Source organism: Camponotus vicinus, unplaced genomic scaffold (genome assembly GCF_025532165.1).
Source record: "Camponotus vicinus isolate PSW18456_S1 unplaced genomic scaffold, iyCamVici1.0 SCAF_10, whole genome shotgun sequence".
NCBI classification, from domain to species: Eukaryota; Metazoa; Arthropoda; class Insecta; order Hymenoptera; family Formicidae; genus Camponotus; species Camponotus vicinus.
The window spans coordinates 14,932,534-14,942,000 of record NW_028141946.1 but is presented as its reverse complement, the minus strand read 5'-3'; the positions used below and the strand labels follow the sequence as shown (position 1 = coordinate 14,942,000).

Genomic DNA, 9,467 nt, shown 5'->3' with positions numbered 1-9,467 from the left:
AAAAGGTTTAGACGAAATACAGGGAGGATTGAGGCGCATCAAGTCACAGTACGTGATTTGAACGCGCATCGACACATCGGTTGTCAGAGTATAGCGATATTCTGTTAGAAAGATTTTTGCGCGATTATGCAATGTATGTGTGCAAGTGCTCCATAGAAAACTGTGACATAGTGTGTTAAAAGTGTGAAAAAGACAGGAAAAAAAAGAAAAAAAATGGAAAACATCGAACAGACTGAACGCGACCTGGTGGAGCGATCCAACCAAATTGCCACCTTGGGCGAATATTTTGCATGGCTACAGCGATGCAACGAGTACATCGAGTCGCTGGAAGAGCAAAGTCGGATCAAACGACTACGATTATCGATCGGGAATCGACAATCGCTGATTGCTCGGATCGCGCGACTCGAAGGTGCAAAGACTCGATTGCAGAGACAGTTTATGCCCAGTGGTGGTAATTACAGTGGTGACAATAACGCGGGTGCCGGATGTAGCGCGCATCAAAATGAACTTGTGTGGCGCGAGATTGATACCGCGTTCGATAACCGTATTCTGACCGGTGCTGTGATTAACGCAAACCATATCGAACCTCGTCAATTTCTCGATGACGCCAAAGACATTGTGATAGAACATGTGCAGGACGTTATAAGAAGACACAACAGTGTAAAAGTGAACACTATATTCAATGGTGAATTCGTGGCCGGAGATAAACGCGCTAACAAAAGTATTAATACGAGAAACTATGAACTCTTTCGCACATCCGATTTACACGAGTGGTACGAGCGTCGCGTTATCGAATCCACTCTAGCATCGCTGGAAGAATTTCAGGAACGCGATAGCGGGTGGGCATTGTCGCGAATATTGAATTTGATTGTAAATATAAATAAGTATAATCCTATGCGCGCGGGATGTCATATAAAATTGCCGCGGGAGATTGTGATGAAGAGAGCGGTGATTAACGTACAATCAAAAGACAATGCGTGTTTCGCGTGGGCAGTGGTCGCCGCTCTATATCCCGCCGAAAGGAATGCGGAACGGGAATCATCGTACCCGCATTACGCGACAGTGCTGAATTTCCGAGACATTGAGTTTCCAGTGACTGTCAATCAGATTAAAAAATTTGAACTTGTCAACGATATTTCGATCAACGTGTACAGCATCGAGAAAGAAAACAGCATTGTCCCGCTATGACTGACGGAGCAGAAGCGGGATAAGCATGTCAACTTGTACGTGGAAGACGGCAACAACGTCGGGCATTTTGCGTGGATTAAGAATTTATCCCGGCTCGTGAGCTCGCAACTGAGCAAACAGAAGAATCAAAAATATATCTGCGATCGGTGTGTATTATTTAAATAATTATAAGTTATGTAGCAAATTGTATATAAATCTTTAATTTTTAAAAAATTTTTATTTTCTTTTATAGATGCTTGCATTACTTTGGTTCGGACGACAAGTTGCAGTCGCATACTGTCGACTGTAGAAAGATGAACGACTGCGCTATCCGGTTACCGAGCGATAAGGACAAGTGGTTATCGTTCAACAATTACAACAGGAAAGAGCAGCTTCCATTCATCGTGTACGCCGACTTGGAATGCGTTCTGGCCAAGATGGAGGAAGAGAAGAATATGTGCCAGCACCATCAAGTATTTAGCATAGCATATTATACAGGGTTTGTCAAAAGTGTGGAAACCCCTAAATAACTTTTGTAAAAATGAAAATATCAAAAAACGGTAAAACACGTATTTTGATATTTCAAAATAGCTACCCTATGACATGGATACCGATCATCCCCCACCCTCTGGTACGCGGGGGTAAGAGGGGGGTTGAAAATTTTAAATTGGACTAGGGGTCGAGTGGGAGCTCATTTGAAAGGTCTTTTCATAATAAACATACCCTTAAAATTTTAAGTCGCTACGACCCCCCCATTAAAAATGGCGGCCGTTCAAATTTCGAAATTTCATGCACTTAGTGTTATCCAGGATCAACTGCGTGGAAGTGGCATGAATTTGATCCCTTGTGTGTGTGTGTGTGTGTGTGTGCGCGCGCGCGCGCGTGTGGCTAAACAAGTGTGAATGTGTACATTGTGGTGATAGATTGCAGAACAGACTTGAAAACTGTCATCTCTCTTTAATGATTCAAAACCTTTTACTCCGTGTTTTAAAATAAATTTTACTCAGTGTGTTAAAGTAAATGCTGAAAGTGGTTGCCATTTACTTCCTGACAATATGCCAATCTTTGATAGAATGCAGAAATGGCTCTACGATTCGTTTCAAAAGGTATCAAATCTATTTCATCCCTTATTCGCTGTATCAATTCTTGGATGCTTTCAGGTTTTGTTTTGTACACCTTACTTTTCAGGTATCCCCATAGATAATAATCAAGAGGAGTTAGATCTGGTGACCGAGGTGGCCAATCCTCTCTTCCCTCATTTCTATTCCTTCTTCCTATCCATCGTAATGGAAAAGTCTCATTTAAAATTTGACGTGGCCCTAAACCAAAATGAGCAGGAGCTCCATCATGCTGAAACCATATTTCTTCGAAATTGTTTGAAAAAATATTTCGTATGGCTGGAATTATTTGATCTACAAGTAATATCTCATATCTTTGAGCGTTCAGATTTCTTCAAAGAAAAACGGCCCTATTAAGTAACCATCTATTATTCCACACCATACATTAATTTTTTGTGGGTATTGTGTGTGAGTTTCCCGCACCCAATTTGGATTCTCATCTGACCATAAACGAAAATTTTGATTATTAACTTCTCCCGTTAACGTAAAAGTTGCCTCGTCTGTAAAAACAATTTGATAAGGGAAGATGGGCCGGACATCTATTAGTGCCATCATTCTTTTACAAAAACCTATACGACGCTCCAGATCTCCGTCTTGCAATTCTTGAACATATTGTAATTTGTATGGATAGAACTTATTTTTCTTTAAAATTCTTCAAATGGACTTGGGAGCAATATCGTGAATTTGAGCGGATCTGTTAATAGTAGAATGGGGATCTTCAATAAATGTCTGCAGAACATGAAGTTGTTTTTCTTCGTTAGTGGCAGACGATGATCTGCCTGATTTAGGGCGATTTTTTACGCTACCAGTTTCTCTAAAACGTTCTATTGTTTTGAAGACAGTGGACTTATTAATTCGACGATTCGGATATGTCTCATTAAATAATCGAGCGACAGCAGTGTACGATCGCTCGTTGTCACCCCATCCACGCATCATAAGGATAGTGATTCTTTCACGTTCCGACAATTCGGCAGCCATTTTTAAAACGTTTAATTTTTAATCTGCCTAAAATCTGTGAAAACAATTGATTTTGAGTAGCCGTGAGAACAACTGATTTTGAGTAGCCGTGAGAACAACTGATTTTGAGTAGCCGTGAGAACAACTGATTTTGAGTAGCCGCGAGAACAACTGATTTTAAGTAGCCGTGAGAACAATTGATTTTGAGTAGCCGTGAGAACAACTGATTTTGAGTAGCCGTGAGAACAACTGATTTTGAGTAGCCGCGAGAACAACTGATTTTAAGTAGCCGCGAAAACTGATTTTAAATAAATAAGGAAGATCCTCCATGTAAGGCAAGATAGAGGTAAGTTTTTCACATGTTCTCACGGCTACTCAAAATCAGTTGTTCTCGCGGCTACTCAAAATCAGTTGTTCTCACGGCTACTCAAAATCAGTTGTTCTCACGGCTACTCAAAATCAGTTGTTCTCACGGCTACTCAAAATCAGTTGTTCTCACGGCTACTTAAAATCAGTTGTTCTCGCGGCTACTCAAAATCAGTTGTTCTCACGGCTACTCAAAATTAGTTGTTCTCACGGCTACTCAAAATCAGTTGTTCTCACGGCTACTCAAAATCAGTTGTTCTCACGGCTACTCAAAATCAGTTGTTCTCACGGCTACTCAAAATCAATTGTTTTCACAGATTTTAGGCAGATTAAAAATTAAACGTTTTAAAAATGGCTGCCGAATTGTCGGAACGTGAAAGAATCACTATCCTTATGATGCGTGGATGGGGTGACACACACAAGGGATCAAATTCATGCCATTTCCACGCAGTTGATCCTGGATAACACTAAGTGCATGAAATTTCGAAATTTGAACGGCCGCCATTTTTAATGGGGGGGGGGTCGTAGCGACTTAAAATTTTAAGGGTGTGTTTATTATGAAAAGACCTTTCAAATGAGCCCCCTAGTCCAATTTAAAATTTTCAACCCCCCTCTTATCCCCGCGTACCAGAGGGTGGGGGATGATCGGTATCCATGTCATAGGGTAGCTTTCTTGAAATATCAAAATACGTGTTTTACCGTTTTTTGATATTTTCATTTTTACAAAAGTTATTTAGGGGTTTCCACACTTTTGACAAACCCTGTATACATTGCTCGTACGACGACTCATTATCCGCATATCATTCGCGTCGCAGTACCGATTGTATAGCATGGTTCGTCGAGCAACTTAAAATGTTAGCATTTCGTGTAAAAAATATTTTAACTACTAATGTCCCTATGGTAGATTTAACATTCGAAGAGTGTGAAAAATTTAATAGCGCTACTCAATGTCATATATGCGAAAAACCGTTCGCGCAAGACGATACACGCGTACGCGATCATTGCCATTTGACTGGACGGTACAGAGGTCCCGCGCATTCAAATTGTAATTTAAATTATAAAGAGTCTTTCTGTATTCCGATAGTGTTTCATAATTTATCCGGTTATGATTCGCATTTCATTATCGAGGAAATAGCCACAGCGTTCGAAGGGAGAGTCGAGTTACTTCCAATAACGAAAGAGAAATATATATCGTTTACCAAAAATGTTGATCTTAAGGAAGAAAAACCAAAAAATCAAGTAAAATTACGCTTCATCGATTCATTCAAATTTCTTACGGCAAGTCTCGACAAATTAGCATCTTATCTAGATAAAGATAAACTGGATATTTTAAAATCAGAATTTCAAAATTTATCGAGTGAAAACTTCAAATTATTAACACGAAAAGGTGTGTTTCCATACGAATACATCGATTCCGTTGACAAGTTGCAAGATACATGTTTACCACCGCGCGAATCATTTTACAGTTCCTTAACCGGTGAAACTATATCCGAGAGCGATTACGCGCACGCCAAGAACATCTGGACGCGATTCTCCATTCGAACGCTAGACGAATATAGCGATCTTAAAATCGATGTCTTGTTATTAGCCGATATTTTTGAAAACTTTCGCGACAAATGTATCGAAAGTTACGGGCTCGACCCCGCGTATTACTATACTCTCCCCGGATACACGTGGGACGCCATGTTGAAGCATACCAAGATTACGTTTGAATTGCTTACCGACATCGACATGGTTATGTTTATCGAACGCGGTATACGTGGTGGTCTGAGTCAGTGTTCCAACAGATACGCGCGTGCTAATAACAAGTACATGGAGTCATACGATCTATCGAAACCATCGTCGTACTTGATGTATTTCGATGTAAATAACTTATATGGATGGGCAATGTGTCAACCGTTGCCTTACGCCGATTTTCGATGGGTCAACGACGTGTCAAGTTTTGACGTATCATCGATCGCGCTAGATTCGCCTACAGGCTATATCCTCGAAGTCGATCTCGAGTATCCGCAACATCTTCACGATGCGCACACTGACCTACCGTTTTGCCTGACACGCGACAAACCACCTGGCAAGCGGGAATTCAAACTGCTTGCAACGCTATACGATAAGAAACGTTACGTGATACACTACCGCAACCTGCAGCAGTGTACGCGTCACAGTCTTCGCGTTACAAAAATACATAGAATTTTACAGTTTTCTCAATCTCCCTGGCTTCGAAATTACATAGAACTCAATACACATTTTAGAACATTGGCTAAAAACGATTTTGAAAAAAATTTATACAAATTAATGAACAATGCGATATTTGGCAAAACGATGGAAAATGTGCGCAATCGCGTTGATGTAAAATTACTAACGCACTGGGACGGGCGGTACGGTGCAGAGGCAATGATCGCTAAACCAAATTTCCACAGCAGAAGCGTCTTTTCGGAAAATTTAATAGCTGTGGAATTGCGCAAACTCGAGGTGAAATTCTACAAACCAATCTACGTGGGTATGTGTATACTCGACATATCCAAGACATGTTTGTACGAGTTTCGTCACGAGTATATGACGCCAATGTATCGCGACAAATGTAAGGTCATGTATACCGATACCGATAGTCTCATATATCACATTGAGTGCGAAGACATGTACAAAAATATGAAGCGCTACAGCAGATTCGACACTAGCGATTATGCTGCGAACAATGCGTACGGTATGCCGCTTGTAAATAAAAAGGTACCGGGTCTAATGAAGGATGAAAATAATGGTGCCATAATGACCGAATTTGCCGGGCTCAGAGCAAAAATGTACGCATTACGAGTCGATGGGAAAAAGGATATGAAGAAAGTTAAAGGCGTCAAGAGCAACGTTGTCGCGAGAACGATAACGTTTGACGATTACACACGGTGTTTGAAAGAAGAAATTGAAATGACGCGCCAGCAGTCGTGTATACGATCGAAATTGCACCAAGTATACACAATCCGCGAGACAAAAATTGCTCTGAGTCCGTACGACGACAAGCGGTATATCGTACCCGAAACCACCGATACGCTACCGTGCGGGGCATTATAAGATACCATTGTAAAATGTGTGTGTGTGAAAGAAATATTAATAAAGATTTTTGTATTTTTATATTTCATATATTTTTATGTAATGCATATCTCATACATTATATCTCATACTCTTATATTAAAAATACATGTACTATCGCAAGGAATATTGATAAGGATTTTTATGTATATTTTCATTTTTCAAATATTATATATGTTATACACATATATTTTTCCAGAAAATTAAAAATAAATACTGTATGAATTAAATCACATTGTCTTTATGTATCCAAGAATTGTGCGAATTGTCAAATCCCAACCATTTCACGTAAACCTCGTCACTCCTCCTACGCAGTACTTTCTCCACGAGATACACGTCCGGATAATTCGCGCGATGCAACTCGTGCTCGTAGAACGCTCCAGCGATAGGTTTTTTACGATAATCCTCAAGTAGATAGCTTACGGGATTAGTATGCTGCACTTTTACAATTTTAAACACTTCGGTTGTCCAATTTGGCGTGTAACCTTTCTCAAAAATTGTTCTTGTACTTGCTGACGCGTACCGAGTCACCTACTTTGAATTTCGCCGGACCCGCGATATTTACACGGTTGTACACAGTAGCCAAGAGTCTTTCAGCGATCGCGGGGGTAACGTCGACGGATCGCATACCGATCGTTCGATGCTTGCGCGCGTTGTAATCCGATACGAGTCGCGGCAACGCGCTGTTCCACTTGTAAGATCCGTTCAGCGTAAACATTTTCCACATGTCGTTTTTCAGTGTGCGATTGAATCGCTCAACGATCGATGCCTTCAATACTGAATATGTAGAATAGTGATTGATGTCATGTTTCCGCATGAGCCGTTGCACGTCAGCGTTATAAAATTCCTTCCCCATATCAGTCTGTAAGTTTTTCGGACATCTTTTGCTATTTCGAATTATCTCAGCGATAGCGTCAGCTGTCTCGCTTCCGCCTTTACTCTTGAGTGGTGCGGCCCACGCGTGCTTGCTCAACGCATCGATGACTGTGAGTATGTAGTGGTAACCTCTGTTGAAACGAGAGTACGGACGCATCTCGACAATGTCAGCTTGCCACAGGTCATCGTATCCCCGCACTATGACGTGTCTTCGGGGAAAATTTTTTCTCGCCGGCGCGTGCAATTCGTTCACCAACTGCCGTTTCTCTAAACTATGTTGTTTCTTCGCTTCCTCGGTTATTCCCGATTGCCGATCCATCCATTGTTTCGATTCGTCGATCAAACGATGTGTGCCCCGAGTATCACCGTGCGTTTTATCATTCGTTACTGTTCGATAGCCGTTCGATAACCGTTCCTGCCCCGTTCGATAGCTGTTAGTTGCCGTTCTTGCCCCGTTCGATAGTCGTTTCTGCCCCGTTTGTTGCCGTTCGATAGCTGTTAGTTGCCGTTCGATAGCCGTTCCTGCCCCGTTCGTTGCCGTTCGATAGCTGTTCGCAGCCATTTGTTGCCGTAATTAGCCTTGTTGGTAGTCGCTTCTAAGTAGTCCGTAGCCTCGTTCACAATCGTTTCTGACCCGTTCGCAGCCTCGTTGGCAATCGTTTCTGACCCGTTCGTAGCCGTTCCAGAGTTGTATGCCGCCTCGTATGTACAAGTACTAAAATATTTACTTTTATGTTAATTGAGGATTTCTCTTTATTTTAACTTGTTTAACAAAGAAAAGACTGGTTCCTCTAATTTTATCTGCTGTGATAAATACCAAATAATATGTTCCTTTACTTATGTTAATTGAGGACTCAATTTTAAGTTTAAAAATGTTAAGAAGTGTAAACCCTTTTTACATTTTGTTGAATATAAAGATATATATTTATATCTCGTTTTGCGAAGCAGAGCAACACTTCTTTAGTATTAGTATTAACACTTATTAAATTGAATTTGTTTTGTATGACTTTTATATTGAATAAATTATGTGAAATTAATAATGTGTAATTATCTCAACCAATTTGCTCGTTTTACATTGTCCAAATTTTTGTAATTTATTTGCAGTAATGAGATACATAATAGATGACATGTATATTAAATTACGAAATAATCTTATTTTAGATTAAATATATGAAAGTAATTTCGATGAAAAGCAATCTTTGTGTGTTTCATAAATAATTATTTATAATACATATAGATTTTGATTTTACATTTATTTAAGTGTAAACATAACTAATTACTTTTGCGCATTTATTAACTGCTCTAGAATGGGACTTAGTATGTAATTTTGCCAATCAATTTTTAGACATGTAAAGGTAACTAAAACAGACTTTTCATACGCAATAACGTAATAATTAATACATATAATATAGCTAAAAAATACATTTTTAGATCCTTGAATCCTTAGATTTTTCTTTGTGTTATTTTGATCTGTGTATCTGCATTCTTCATTTACGTAGCTTCAGCCCTTGGATTTTTCGCTCTTTAAAATCCTAATCTATCCAATTTTCAAATTCCTAAACTTTTCAATCTTATAGTTTTCAATCCTCACATCTCTGGATATTTTTGATTTCTTGCAATTAATTTTTCCAATTTTTTCTTGATTCTTTGGTAGGGTCTCTTAATTCTTTTGATCGGATATTCCATTTAACATTAAAATTCTAAAGACTAAAACTTAAAATCTTTAAATTGTTCTATCTATGACTCTTCTCTCTACATCATAGATTACTATACTATAAATTTTTTTAATTATCACATATTGTGTCGAATAATTGCACACTTGTATACATTAATTGATAAGTATACATTAAGTTTTTTTTCAGAATATTTGCGACGACTGACAAGTTGAACGTAATAATAAATGAT

General features: G+C 39.3%; 1 pseudogene; it reads left to right on the top strand.

Moving 5' to 3' along the window:
* Nucleotides 1-213: 213 nt before the first annotated feature.
* On the top strand, nucleotides 214-2,642 carry LOC145960128 (uncharacterized; annotated as a pseudogene).
* Nucleotides 2,643-9,467: the final 6,825 nt, after the last annotated feature.